We start from the raw sequence: 15367 nt of genomic DNA, 5'->3' as shown, positions 1-15367 counted from the left end.
ACCTTTTTATATTTGCAATCCTCTTTTTATCAATCATATGTCATATTACAAAAAAAAAAGGAAAGAAAAAAGAGTGGCTTATAAGGACTATGTGTGTGTGTGTGTGACTCTTTTGTACTATTTAATGAGTCTCATCTCACGGAGCTAGTACAAGAAATAAGAGTGGCATCTTCCCTTTGGAAAATGGAAAACAAAAATAACACACAGAAAAAAAAAATGGTGACATAGACTCATAAGTTGGAATTTTAACACACCTGTTTTTGTAGCATAGCACAATTATAGAAAACTTTTAGGTGGTACTGAATTAGTTTATTGGTATCATTTAAGAGTGATCAAATCATACCTTCCGACTTGTAAGTGTCAAATTTTAATATCTATTTTGCTATCTAAACACAAAAAATAAATAAATATAAACTAGGAGATAATTTGTCTTGTACCCCTTCACCCAAAACTCAGTTGGGTTTTTCTTCAAAAGTAGTTTAATATTGATGCAGTTGCAGCAAAATAAAAATGTTAACTTCTGGGAATGGATGTATTTAATTTTTTAAAGGAAAAATTCTGACTATGCAAGTATCTAACATTTAAGGTAAAAGGAATGTTTTCGAGGAATTATATTTTGATGCCAAGTTAAATTTCAAATTGGAGTACAGAGTAAAACATCAAAATCATTTTCTTCATGGAACTTACATGATGTAGGCTATAATGGTAGTATCTTGACAATCCACTTTACCTAGTACGCGTTGTATTAGATCATGATGCCAAACTTCAGCTTTTTTTTTTTTTTTTTTTTCCTTTTTTCTTTGACAGCATAAAATTTTGTAATCCAAACTTTAGTAAGTATAATAATAAATATGTCGATCAACCATATCCATCATTTTATATTAATGGTTCTTCTATTCTATACACTTAGGTTAAAAGCTAAGGCCAATTATGATCTATCCCAAAGTTTAAAATAAACCTTATATTAATTATATGGACATGTTTAGAACATTAAAGAATCTGATCATCTTAGTCACTCCTAGGCCAAACATTTTTTCCCAAGTATTATCTACCTAGTTTGTCTAATGTTTACAGTTTATAGATTATAATTTTTTTCCTGAAACAGACAGTAGTCAAGTGTCTCAAAGAGGTTGGTTTGAGACAAAATATAAAAAAAATAAATCAGAATGCCATCTTTGATATTTAATTAAACTCAACTGAATTGGTTTTTCAAGCAGGTTTTGTTTTGCTAGTTTGGGCGAGAATGCATTTGAGGATGATAATACTGCGGAGCAATTATAATAGGAAGATTTGTAATTAACATAAAATATAGAGTCGACGATGTTATTTTTCCTAGGTTTATTTATTCTTTCTTTTTATCAATAAACCGGGTAACTCCTCAAATTCATACGAGTTAAAAGTCCTTAAATTTCACTAGAACTAATAAACTTCTCTTGTGCTAAATATTTCTACCTTAATTTTCCCAAATTTGTATGAGAATCGAAAAAGGTACAAAGTCTTTAGCTGTAGACTTGCAATTTGACTTTGGCATCTTATATACACTTTGTCGACTGAACAAAGAAAATGTCAATGATACTGTATTGATACAAATTGGTCTAATTATTTACTGAATGATACTTTACACCCATTCTTACACAAATATTTGGCGTATATCACTAGTTTGAGTTTTACATTTAAGGAATAAAAATTGAAAAAAAAAAAAGAAACAAAGTTTACTTAAGGAATTTTCGATAAAACATTAGAAATTTTTCGAAGGAAATATATAAAAGTTCCTTATCCTTCAATTATCTTAGACCTTGTTTGAATTGTCACTTTTCATTTTCTCAAAAAAAAATTCATTTTCCGTGAACACATATTCCAATTACCTTTTTATCTCATATATGTCAAATTGTTACAGTATATTTTTCTACAAAAACTTCAAAAAATATAAATCAAAATGAGCTTTTAATTTCCAACCATATTTTAGATTTTCTAAAACTACACAAATACTTGAATACCAAAGAAATTCCTTGTGCCAGAAGCAGGCAAACATTCATGAAAAGTGATTGCATGTTCAATACACTAGCTGTGAAACAGCATAATCTTTTACTCCCTAGGTAATGGGTCGGGTTATTAGGTGAAAAAGGGGCCAAATTTGGGAAAGTGGATCAAACTTAAATGGGTTAGATTGTTGTAAAAAGAGTTGGTCCAGGTGGTCTTAGGTTCGGTCATTTAATTGGGCTAAGAGTTGATTTTAACGTGTGGACCGAAGGGAATTTGGGCTATGGTTTAATTATTATCACTTCCTTTGAACAAAACCAGTAATGGGCTAGATAATTTAATTGAACTGAATGACTTATTGTACATACTAAATTTTTCCAAATAAATGTAGTAGACTTATTTCACAGACCTTAAAAATTAAAAGTGTAGTATTTTTAATGTGGGCCTCACACTCGATCCTGGGATCTTAGGCCCAATTTTTTACACACATTCTTTGAGCAAGTTTGAAAGTCCAAATTTTATTATAATAACCTATGTTTTGACAAATAAACCTAATAACAATATCAAAAGTTCAAGATTGTTTCTAAATCCAAACTTGAATATAAAGAATTGTATTTCATGATGGACTTAAGTCTAGATCCATACCTCAAATTCAAATTTGACCTAAATTAATATAGGCCATCTCTACAAAAGCAAATGAATAAATAAATAATACTTATTTCATGGGTAACCAAATTATGGCACTTTCTAAAAGGGAAAACTTTCCAAAACATGAAATCTTCTATTTTGGAAAACTATTCAAGTACACTTAAAAGGATGTCCAAACATATTTTTTTAAGGTTATTTAAGATAGGATTAGGGACTTTAAGGATAAGTGAACTAATTAAAGTATAGGATTAATCTTATATACACTGTCAGTGACTATCACCATTAGATATATAACATATATGCAAAATTTGAATTTTAATGTGCAAAATTTGAATTTAAAATTTAAAATTTGTTCATGTATTATCTATTCAACCGTAATAGTGTATACACTGACAGTGTATATAAAATTTATTCTAAAGTATATATGTTTTTTGTTATAGGTTTAAAGTAAGTCAAAGGACATGCTAAGAACCTCTTCAAACGAGCAATTTGAGGTAGCTGATGCATACCCTTCTATGTTTTTCGAAATGCTAAATATGAATTTTCTCACATGAACATCTTACTTTATTATATGTAAAATGAATTGTGTATACTTATTTGAAGTACTTTGCTATGCTATGAAATATGAATTGAGTAGTATGTTATCATGAAATGAAAGAAAGATGCACGTGATGTGTGAAATCAATTTGAGTTATAAAAACTTCTGAACGGTTATGGAATAGACGATAGGAGGTATAATCCTATCATGTTATGATGATCAAATAAAAATTAGGAAAAATGCTTAATCGATTATAGATGGTCAATTGTGGCCGTATGCCCAATCGTTGACATATATATGATGTAACGCCCCCACTTCTCCCTAAGGCGAACCAAAGGGTATCCGCGGAACGCCTGCCTAGCTCTCGCCAGGACTCAAGCAATTCCATTCAACTTATAGCCGGACCACACAATACAAACCGAAACTTAGATACAATAAATGAGGAAACGTTCAAACTTAATAATAGTCAACCATTCTCCAAACCACACGTCAGTACACAAAATACAATTCGTCCAAAGGTTACATTTCCATACCAAAAGTACAATCCAAAGCCGAAGGCATAAACAAAAGTATTAGCAACCCTAAAACAAAAGTACATCAAGAGGCTGCTCCATTTTACCTCCGAATTCAACCTGTTAAGGAAAACAAATCTACAGGGTGAGCAAAACGCTCGTGAGGCCAAGAACACACATGCAGACACATAGTTCAGATAACAAGCCCAAATAATAATTCAGGTAATAACTTGCAAGTAATTAATAAGGCCAACAAAATGTAACCAGAAACAATTCAAGGATATGGAAGCTCTCAGGAGCTAAGTTCCACATTTGCCGATGTCATTTGTATATCTCCCCGTGATGACTCTCCGTCAACCGGGTTGATATTTTCATATCCGTAGTTCACCACTTACTTCTCATCCGTCCACCATACACCACTTCGGGCCCGCACTACATTTATAAGGCGATACTATACGAGTATGCCAAGCGAGATCTCTCAATAGATCAAGCTTATCATTTGAGTCTCATGGCTCACCGAGGTTCCCGACCAAGCCCATGCCGGCTCGAGTTCCAAGGTCGGCCTATGAGTTTGGGCATCCCCCATTTGTCATGTAAATGTCGAGGAGATTCACTCCATCGACGTATGCAATCATAGCATACCATTTCATGTATTCAAGCATTTGATAGGTTTAAGCAGACATTTCAAGTCATGTAAACCAAGCAAATCATGTTAAGCATGAGTCATTCGTTTCAAATGAGAACGAGTGCGATCAAGTACACACTCGACTCCATTTTGTCAAAATCAGTTAAGCTAAGTGATAAGTGACTAATTTACGTAATAATTGTATGATATTTTATATTATTTTTAGTCACTTTGGGTATATTATTGGAAGAAAATGAATCATTTTGGCTATAATTGGTGAATAAATGTTTTTAAGTGATTAAATGAGGTTTTTATCACTTTTTACTTGGATTTTGTGTATTTTGACAGTTTTGACACATTTTCGTATTTCGGCTATAACTTGAGCTACAATGATCGGATTGGGATGATTCTTGAACCCATTTGAAGATAAGAGATAGATCTACAACTTTGGTGAAAACATCTAAATCCAGTTTGAAGGTTTTCCAGGTCAAAAGGCCGAAGTACAGAGTCAATTGCTATTGGTCGAAACTGGAACAAGGCATGGAGCAGGCAAGGGTATTTCAGTCATATCTCAGCCTACACAGATCCAAATGAGGTGATTCTTGATGCATTAGAAAGATAACTCAAAAGGCTACAACTTTTGTGTTTTAGACATGAGCTGGTTCAGCCTCTAACATCAAGAAAAGATCGGTTGAAATTGGGCAAAAAAACAGAGCAAGTGATCCACACTCGGATCCACTATTCATCCGAACCCTCGGTTGTTTCTGGGTAAGTGGAACCGAGCTCGGATCCGTATGGATGCGAGGTACTGTAGCAGCTCGGATCACTGTAGCAGCCCAGATTTACTGTAGCAATCCGGCCGGAATTTGGCCGGATTTGTGGCCGGATTCCTGGCCGGATTGTGGTCAGAAAAGGCTGCTCTGTACGCGTAAAACTCAATTTCACCCCCACCAACTCACATTGGATGCTATACATGTGAGAAACATTCCCAGCTGTAAAAGGGAGATGTAATCCTCATTTCTTGACCACCTTTCATCATTAAAGAGCCAAATTCATTGCAAGAAGAAGAGATTGGAGTTCATAGCAGAAAAATAGAGAGTGAGCTACGGGAGAAAGCTTGAAGCTGCAGAAATGTAGCTCTTTCATCTCTCTAGTGTTAGTTTAGCTTAGTATAGAGTAGTGTAGCTTTCCATTCTTGTTTATTATCTAGATTAGGATGAAGATGGAGGATGAAGAAGGCAAGGAAGAAAGCTCATGTGACAAGGGTTGTATTCCTTCCAAACTCTTTATCTTTTGTATTTGATTCCAAGTTTAGTTAATATACAAGTTCTGGATTTTGTGTTCATTATGTGTCTCTAAAGTTTAAGCCTTGGGTTTGGTTGAACTTTCTATGATTGTTAGTGTTAATTGTTTGGTTATTTGATTGCTATGATTTGAGCAAGTTATTTAGCACTTTGGCTTTTTAAATCATGATTAATCTGGTACCATTAATTGTGATTATCTAAGGTGTTGTTTCTGCAATGGAAATTGAGATTTAACACTAGTTCAAGAAGTGCTAAACATAGGGAGTACACTCACGAAAGTAGAGGTGCATCTATGTGGTTTTTAGTGATTCATTTCATGTAATTTCATTGAAGAAATGAACTTGTAGCTAATTTCATAACCATGAGAATAGGTATGGATTAGTTATAAGTATAATTGATTCACTACGAAAGTAGGATTCAAATGCATAAGGAAATTACACCATAACTAGCCTAGATGTAGTAATTAATGATCCAAATATAGCACTTGCATGAGTAGTTAGGGATACCACAACCTAAGGAGCTTTCATTTGTCATTTTGTATAATTTCAATAGGTTAAATTTGTTATAATTCATTGATAGTCTAAATAATAGAGAAGTTTTAGTAATACCGGTAATTGTTCACTCTTCCTTGTGGGATCGACCCGATATATACCCTAAACTACTAGTTGATCTGTATACTTGCAGTGAACGGGTGTAATTCGGTATTTTTTAGCTTGCACGTATGTAAAATACCCGTCAAGTTTTTGGCGCCGTTGCCGGGGAAGATTTGGCAATATCGGTGTGAAGAGCAACTTTATTAGTTTAGACATAATATTAGTTATAATGTGAATGTTATTTTCTGTTATTTTTGTATTTTATGTGTGTATGTTTCATTACCTATTTTTCTTACTAATTTTGCTTTTGAGGTTGTTTAAAAGCAATTTTAGGTAATGAGAAGGGTAGGTCAATTTGGAGGACAATGCTTGAGAAGTGGAAGATTGGCAATGGATGGTTACCAAGTGCAAAGCTCCTTCAATAGAGGTAACCAAGAATTTACTGAATGTATGTCTTTTGAAGATGGTTTAAGGTGCTTAAAGGCAAAATTTGATGTAATTAAGTTACAAGTTCAAATGGACACCATGATGCATGAAATTGAGCAGAGGAGGAATGTTAATGTTTTTAATTCTTATCATGTGATTTGTGACTTGTGTGGAGATTATCATGCTACTAATACATGTATGCAAGCACAAAATGTGGATTATTATGATGAATTAGAGCATTACAATCCTTGTTTTGATCAATATAGTGCTAATTGGAGCAATTCTCCTGCTTATGGTTGGAATAATCAATGTACTTATAGTGATAATTCATATTTTTATGATTACCAACCTGAAAGTGTCCAATATGAATCAAAACCATCTTGGGAGTTGGCAATAGAGAAGTTAGCTAATGCACCTCTACCTTGGGAGTTAGAAAGTGAACCATTAGCTAATGATTCTAATGCATCTTGGGAGCTAGCTGTAGAAAATTTTTCTAATCAATTTGATTTAGCAATAGAAAAGCTAGTAAATGCAACTTCCGATCGTTTTGATAGGATTGAGGAAAGAATAGATGAATTAGCTTCTCACTTTGGTCGAATACATGAGCAATTGAATGCATTGTGTGAAGTTATTTCCTTTAATAATGTGCAAAATGATCCTAGCATGAATGATGGGAATGTTGTATGTGAAAATGGGTTGCATTTTGATGAAAATGATGAATCTCAATTGTGTTTCAATGAGCAAATGTCGATTTCACATGATAATATCTTTGGAACTAACTTTGAGCCTCAAGAGGTGAGTTTTAATGACTCATTTTTCACCCCTCTTGAGGAGTGCAGTGAAAGTATAGGTTCTAAAGGTATTCCTGCCCAAGATACTCTTATGACATGTCCTTTGGTAAGTTCTCAAGTGGTGCATATTCAATGTAATATCTATGGAACACTTGGAATATGTAAGTCACTTCCATCTCTCACATCATTAGATCATGTGGCTTTGGCTATAAAGTCACCATTTAATGATCCACCACGACCTAAAATGGTGGATTATTCGTTAACTAAACCTCCTTGAAAAAAGGAGGAGAAAAAGTCAAGCTATTGACTTTAAAGAAGCGCTTATTGGGAGGCAACCCAATGTTTGTTTAAGTTGCTGTTACTTTGGAGTGATTTTATGTTTAAAGTATGAGTTTGAGTTATTTTGTTATTTTTCATTTGTAGGTTTTGGAAAAAGATGCAAAAGTGACCAAATGAGGTGAAAAAGGCGAAGTTTGATCAAAGATCTCAACACCTCAAATTCAGTAATTGTGGTTTTTGTTGCATTAAAGAGGTTTAGAATGCATGTTTAGATCATTTTACATGTGCGTGAATGGTTTATTTTGACATAGAAATGATCTAGGGTGTATTTTGAAGAATTGAGGTCAAACTGAAAATTGCAAAAATTCTGCAATAAGTGCAGATTCAATGGATCCGAGGCCTCGGATCCACTTCTGCAATCAGAAAAAAATTCGAACTTCTTGATCCGAGCTCACTCACAATGATCCGACCTCGGATCCTTTTAAAAACGAAGGCTTGGATTACTTTTCAACTCCACTTTTCTTCATGTTGGCTTGTTTTTAGTAAGTTTTAGTTGTTCGATTAATGTTTTTGTGTGTTTTGTAGGTGGCAATGGCAAGAGTTCATGCAAATGATCTCAATTGCAAAGGTGTTTATATTAAGGCAAAAAGGGAGTTTTCATGTTCAATTGCTGCATTTCATGCATTTAAAGTGTTTCATGTTTAAGTTATATTCATGCATGATCATGTTAAATTTGAATTTTATTCAAAGAACATGAAGTAGGTTGAATGTGGAAGGTTGGCCAAGCAAATTTGGAGGAAAAACTGCAGAAAACAGCTTTTTCTGCAGCAAATCCGGCCATAAATCCGGCCAAATGTTGGCCGGATTGAAGGCCGGATAGTCAGGGGAGAAAAGAAAATTTTTTCGAGCATTCTGGACAGAATCCGGCCGAAAATCCGGCCAAGGCCGGAAAAAAAAAAAAAAAAAAAAAAAAAAAAAAACCATTGTAGCAAGTCCGGCCAACAATCCGGCTGGAAATCCGGCCAGAAAGTGGCCGGATATGCAACAGTAAAAAAAAAAAATTCTGCCCAGAATCCCTCCACGAATCCCTCCAATTTCTGGCCGGATTGTGAACAGTAACCAGCGTAAGATGAATCCGTTTCACGGATTCCTCACAATTTTTCTCCCTTCTTCTTCAACCCAACTCACACACTAACACCTCAAACACACACCACTCACTAAAACACCACTTTTCACCATTTAATCTTCAAATAACCTTCACCAAATCACTTTCTCCTATCCTCTAGAGTGAATTTCATAGTTCATATTTTTTCAAAAACAACTCTAAAGTGGTTTCAAGCTTACCATTAGTTAGGGTTCTACCTTCTTGAAATCACTCAATTGAGGTCAAATTGGAGTAAGTTTCTTGAGGGTTTTCACATCATATTGATCTCTAAACATCACCAAACCACCTTGAGGTAACAATTCTTCACCTAACTTTATTATTTGAATTTTGTCATGATTGAATATTTTCTATTTTTAGGCCATTTTTAATATGTGAAGTTAGGTGCATTTATTTCAGCTTATTGATGCTATTGGTGATTGTTAGTGATAACTATATTTTGTGATTTGCATTTATTGTACTTATTTGGTGAATTCTTGCTAGTTTTATGCTTAATTTGGCTTGATGACGAAGTTGCATATTAAGTAGCCAAATGTAGCATTTTAATTAGCTTAGTGGGAGTTTTTTATATTTATGTGAGTAATTTAGATTATCTAATGAATGAAAAGGTGCTTGATTGAATGATTTTGTGAATTCTTAGGTAATTCTAAAAGAAGATGTGAATTGAAGATGGCCTTAATTGATGAAATTCATAAATGCACTTACAATTTTTGTGGTTCAATAGTTTTTAGTATTTCATGAATTCTCACGAAGGTCATTTATATTTTGGTTCGGTGTGTTTGCCTCCATTTTGAGATTACTTTTGTACTTGAAGGGATTTGATCATTGATGACAAAATGTATAAATGGAACTTATTTTGTTCATGATTGTGGGTTTTTTGTGTGAAATTAGCTTCCCTTTGCTTTGGATACTAATGCATATATTTCATTAGCAAAGATTAGCTCATTTCATGTTTTTATCCCATGAACATTGTATGGTTCCACATGCTTGATCATCTTTCCTTTTTCCTTGACTTGCATGTTTTCTTTTTGTTGATTGCAACCTTTTATTTTTAAGAAATTTATTTGTTTTGATTTTGTCTTTTTCAGGGTGCAATAAGTGAACTCTCCATTCTTTCTCAAATACGGTTGGAAATTCATCACTTGGACATGGATTCGGATTGCGCAAGTTCAATTGAGCAGTATTTTCTTTTACTCCTTATTTATTTTCCTTTTCTCACATTGAGGACAATGTGAAGTTTAAGTGTGGGGGAGGAAAGTATTGAACTTGCATTTACTTGCTAGGTGATGATATTTTGTGGATTTAAATCCTTAGAAATGTTGGAATTGTGTTTGAATTATTTGCCATGTGGATAATTGCTTGAAATTGGGTTTGTTGGCAGGGAGTTTTCATCCATTTATAAGGAGAAACTCTGTCAAAATTTTTTAAAATCTTTTCCAATATTTCACTATGGCCCAAAAAGTTCTTCAAATTTTTGCATTTTTATTCAAAAAGGGCTAAAGTATTCCAACTTTAAATGTTTAAATTCTTCCAAGTGTTGAAACTCTATGTGTATTTTGGAAAGTTTAGTTTTCATTTAACTTGGAAATGATTATTATGCAATTAGGATTTTTACATTTTAGAAAGTATATTGGATAAAGTGAGGAAAATTATGCCTATAATTTTACATGTTTAATGAGATTTCTTCTCTTTACTTAATTTTGCAAGTAAGTGATTGATATAGTCGATAAAGGTTATACTCCTCCTGTGATTATTTTTATATATTTTTTCTATGAGGGAAAAATAAAAAAATAATCAAAAATTAAAAAAAGAGAAAAAAGAAAAGAAAAGAAAGTAAATAAAAATTGTTCTACTCCAATGATTCTCATACCGAGTAACCGGGGGTTGGCATCTACAAATGTCGACATTCGCGTAAAAAGGTACTTGAATTAAGAGTATGCATAGCAACTTGAATAGGTGAAATGTTGAGTAACCGGGGATCTTCACCTAAAAGTGTCGATTTTCGCGTAAAAAAGCATTCTCACTATTTAAGTAAAAATTAGTATGAATAAATCCCTCTTAGTTATAGAATTTTGAGAAAAAGATGATTATAGGAGGAGGAAAGCTATAAATTGACTATGTGATTTGCTTATTTGTAAATTTAAGTTAGGGTAAGAGATTAAGTTTAACTTGTTGAATTTAGGGTATAATTATCTTTCCTTTACTTGATATTATGAGTATTTAATGTAATTTGAACAATTGTATAATGATTAATTTCCAAGTCTTGAGGAATTAAAGTTGACAAAAGTGCATATATTGTTTCACCTCTTGAATCATTGTAGTTGATTATGTGTGGATTGCTTGAGGAGAAGCAATGATTTAAGTGTGGGGGAGTTTGATAAGTGACTAATTTACGTAATAATTGTATGATATTTTATATTATTTTTAGTCACTTTGGGTATATTATTGGAAGAAAATGAATCATTTTGGCTATAATTGGTGAATAAATGTTTTTAAGTGATTAAATGAGGTTTTTATCACTTTTTACTTGGATTTTGTGTATTTTGACAGTTTTGACACATTTTCGTATTTCGGCTATAACTTGAGCTACAATGATCGGATTGGGATGATTCTTGAACCCATTTGAAGATAAGTGATAGATCTACAACTTTGGTGAAGACATCTAAATCCAGTTTGAAGGTTTTCCAGGTCAAAAGGCCGAAGTACAGAGTCAATTGCTATTGGTCGAAACTGGAACAAGGCATGGAGCAGGCAAGGGTATTTCAGTCATATCTCAGCCTACACAGATCCAAATGAGGTGATTCTTGATGCATTAGAAAGATAACTCAAAAGGCTACAACTTTTGTGTTTTAGACATGAGCTGGTTCAGCCTCTAACATCAAGAAAAGATCGGTTGAAATTGGACAAAAAAATAGAGCAAGTGATCCACACTCGGATCCACTATTCATCCGAACCCTCGGTTGTTTCTGGGTAAGTGGAACCGAGCTCGGATCCGTATGGATCCGAGGTACTGTAGCAGCTCGGATCATTGTAGCAGCCCAGATTTACTGTAGCAATCCGGCCGGAATTTGGCCGGATTTGTGGCCGGATTCCTGGCCGGATTGTGGTCAGAAAAGGCTGCTCTGTACGCGTAAAACTCAATTTCACCCCCACCAACTCACATTGGATGCTATACATGTGAGAAACATTCCCAGCTGTAAAAGGGAGATGTAATCCTCATTTCTTGACCACCTTTCATCATTAAAGAGCCAAATTCATTGCAAGAAGAAGAGATTGGAGTTCATAGCAGAAAAATAGAGAGTGAGCTACGGGAGAAAGCTTGAAGCTGCAGAAATGTAGCTCTTTCATCTCTCTAGTGTTAGTTTAGCTTAGTATAGAGTAGTGTAGCTTTCCATTCTTGTTTATTATCTAGATTAGGATGAAGATGGAGGATGAAGAAGGCAAGGAAGAAAGCTCATGTGACAAGGGTTGTATTCCTTCCAAACTCTTTATCTTTTGTATTTGATTCCAAGTTTAGTTAATATACAAGTTCTGGATTTTGTGTTCATTATGTGTCTCTAAAGTTTAAGCCTTGGGTTTGGTTGAACTTTCTATGATTGTTAGTGTTAATTGTTTGGTTATTTGATTGCTATGATTTGAGCAAGTTATTTAGCACTTTGGCTTTTTAAATCATGATTAATCTGGTACCATTAATTGTGATTATCTAAGGTGTTGTTTCTGCAATGGAAATTGAGATTTAACACTAGTTCAAGAAGTGCTAAATATAGGGAGTACACTCACGAAAGTAGAGGTGCATCTATGTGATTTTTAGTGATTCATTTCATGTAATTTCATTGAAGAAATGAACTTGTAGCTAATTTCATAACCATGAGAATAGGTATGGATTAGTTATAAGTATAATTGATTCACTACGAAAGTAGGATTCAAATGCATAAGGAAATTACACCATAACTAGCCTAGATGTAGTAATTAATGATCCAAATATAGCACTTGCATGAGTAGTTAGGGATACCACAACCTAAGGAGCTTTCATTTGTCATTTTGTATAATTTCAATAGGTTAAATTTGTTATAATTCATTGATAGTCTAAATAATAGAGAAGTTTTAGTAATACCGGTAATTGTTCACTCTTCCTTGTGGGATCGACCCGATATATACCCTAAACTACTAGTTGATCTGTATACTTGCAGTGAACGGGTGTAATTCGGTATTTTTTAGCTTGCACGTATGTAAAATACCCGTCACTAAGCATGAAATCAGGTGAATCAAGCATGAATCAAGACTTTAGGGTTCAAGTAGGCATACACTTGACACTCACCAAGTTATGCAAGCAAGTAAATTGGAGGAAGAGTTCAAACTTCCACAGTAGGGTCCTCTTGGAGGTCCTCGTGCGTGCCTGAGCAAATAATAGTGAATTATCACCCATATCCCAAATATCGAGGAATAATTCATTCACTAGTATTACTCTAGGAAATTCCGTGAAAATGAACCTCAATTACTCGTAAATCGAGGTTCGAGAGAGGTTTAATAACATTCAACAATATTTAAGTCTTTATCTAGGAAATCGGGGATAAAACGTTTAGATAATATCAAAAGAATAAAGAGTTCTTGAAAAACTCTATTTCCTTGAAAGTTGGAAAATTTTCAGTTTTGTTATGAATCTTTGAAAAATCGTAACTCACTCGGCATAAGTCGAGAATTGGAAAACTTTATACCGTTGAAAACCTCTTAGAAAGTACTGCAAGTTCCTAGAAGACACTTTTCCATGAATCGAAGTGGAAAGTGCTCAAAAATGAGCCTAAAGTTGCTGTTCCAAATCACCCAGGATTGAGCCGGGGTTGGTTTTTCGCTAACTTTGAAAATTCGGCAGAATTCACTCGTTGCAAACCAGCCCTTGAAATTTATAGATCAATTAGAGGTGCAAGTAAGGTTTAGGTCAGAACAAACGGATCAAGAATCGGAGTTTCGAGCACCAAGATATGGTAGCTCAAAGTTGGGAAAAATTCAAGACTGTTACAAAATTTCCAGATTTGGTTCCAACTTTGGACCTTTAGTTAAGTGCCGAAACGGACTTGGATTGACACCAAATTTTTCAGTATAATACTTCCATATGAAGGTTATCTCTCTATCAAATTTCACGGAACAATACCCTCGGGAGAGGGGTCATTCAATCAACCAAAGTTTGGAAAAATCCTTAAGGCAGTCTGTCCAAATCTAAGATTTTCAAAACGAGCAGTCGCCGTATTTTGATCATAACTCTCTCAATTTTAACTCGGAATTGGGAATGGTTGATAGTGTTAGAAAATAAATTCATAGGGCTACAACTTCACAGAAGCAATCGTTTCAAGTTTCAGCATGCAACTGGTTCAAAATCAAGGCTCAAGTTGCAGCATTATCAAATCATTTCGGCAGAACGGAGAAACAGGACAGCCGACTTCAGATGAATGGTGTGGCTCACACACATAAAACCAGGACGTGCATTATACACCGATAAAAACATGGAAACGTCTAGTTTCAAATGCCGCTAACGGCACCTGATTTCGACGTCGGAGTACGGAGTTATGGACGAAATACAACCACTAGTCTGGATTACGGCGAAACCGTTTTCCAGTTTACTAGTTTTTTGAAATAAATTCGTTTGAGCAACCAAAACTCAATATTTTTCAACGAAATTTTGTACACAACTTCTACAACATGTAAACTACACAATCAAGCCATTAAATCCTCAATTTCTGCAATAAAATGACCGAACAGAGCAGGGGCAAAATGGTCAAGTTTGGCCCTTGCTCTCTACGTGAGTTTCCTGCAGTTTTTCTTCAACGAAACACTAACTTAAACACTAATCCGTCATCATAAACTTCATCAAGCACAGAATCAGCAACAACCCAAGAGTGGGAATTCATAGAGCCCACTTTTTCCAACAATACAAGCTACTAAAGTAAAGATTCCAACTCAAATGCGTAAATCAAACACCATAAACAAGTTTAAGAAGTTAGATGGCTACCTACTTTGATGGCTGTTCAAATCAGAAAATTTCGGTCCCTATGAAGCCTGAAGACAGTCGTGAAACTCCTCCCTTTTCCAGCCTAAGTTGTTGTCCAAGTGAAAAGCTAAACGAATGTGAAGTTTGGTGAGAATCTATGGAAGTTTTGGTAGGAATTTGGTTGAGTTTTAGAAGAAAAGAAATGGTGACTTTGGTTGTTCCTTTGCTGCAGTCTAGCCGGCCATTGTAGCAGAGAAAAGGAAATGAATTTCGGCTCTGTAGCCTTTGCGTACAAAAGACGCTTGACGTCAAATCCTTTGATACGTCAAATCAATTTTTTAACTAGTACCCTACGCGCGCGTTTTGTGTTCGATTTCTCTTACGTTTGTTGCACTAGTGCACTAAACCTCTAGGGTACTTACATTTATATAAGTATTATCCATTCTTAATTGTCCCAAAATAATGGTCCAAAGTCCCTCAATTAAGCGCGCACGTGCAAACACGTATTTCTAATTTAGGCGCAATA

At 34.4% G+C, this 15367-nt stretch overlaps 1 long non-coding RNA gene across 2 annotated transcripts; it reads right to left on the bottom strand.

Moving 5' to 3' along the window:
* Positions 1 to 3605: 3605 nt before the first annotated feature.
* LOC113750876 lies at positions 3606 to 15109 on the bottom strand. 2 transcript variants are annotated; one of them, XR_003464677.1, is made up of 3 exons: positions 14867 to 15109; positions 13177 to 13254; positions 3606 to 3798 (listed from the first exon to the last, which is right to left on the bottom strand). It is a non-coding gene; the product is annotated as an uncharacterized LOC113750876 (long non-coding RNA). The 2 variants fall into 2 exon arrangements; XR_003464676.1 differs by having other exon boundaries at positions 14863 to 14895.
* Positions 15110 to 15367: the final 258 nt, after the last annotated feature.

The sequence above is a fragment of the Coffea eugenioides genome, chromosome 1, assembly GCF_003713205.1.
Source record: "Coffea eugenioides isolate CCC68of chromosome 1, Ceug_1.0, whole genome shotgun sequence".
NCBI lineage: Eukaryota > Viridiplantae > Streptophyta > Magnoliopsida > Gentianales > Rubiaceae > Coffea > Coffea eugenioides.
The sequence above is the reverse complement of the archived record's forward strand: the minus strand, read 5'-3'. Positions and strand labels throughout refer to the sequence as shown.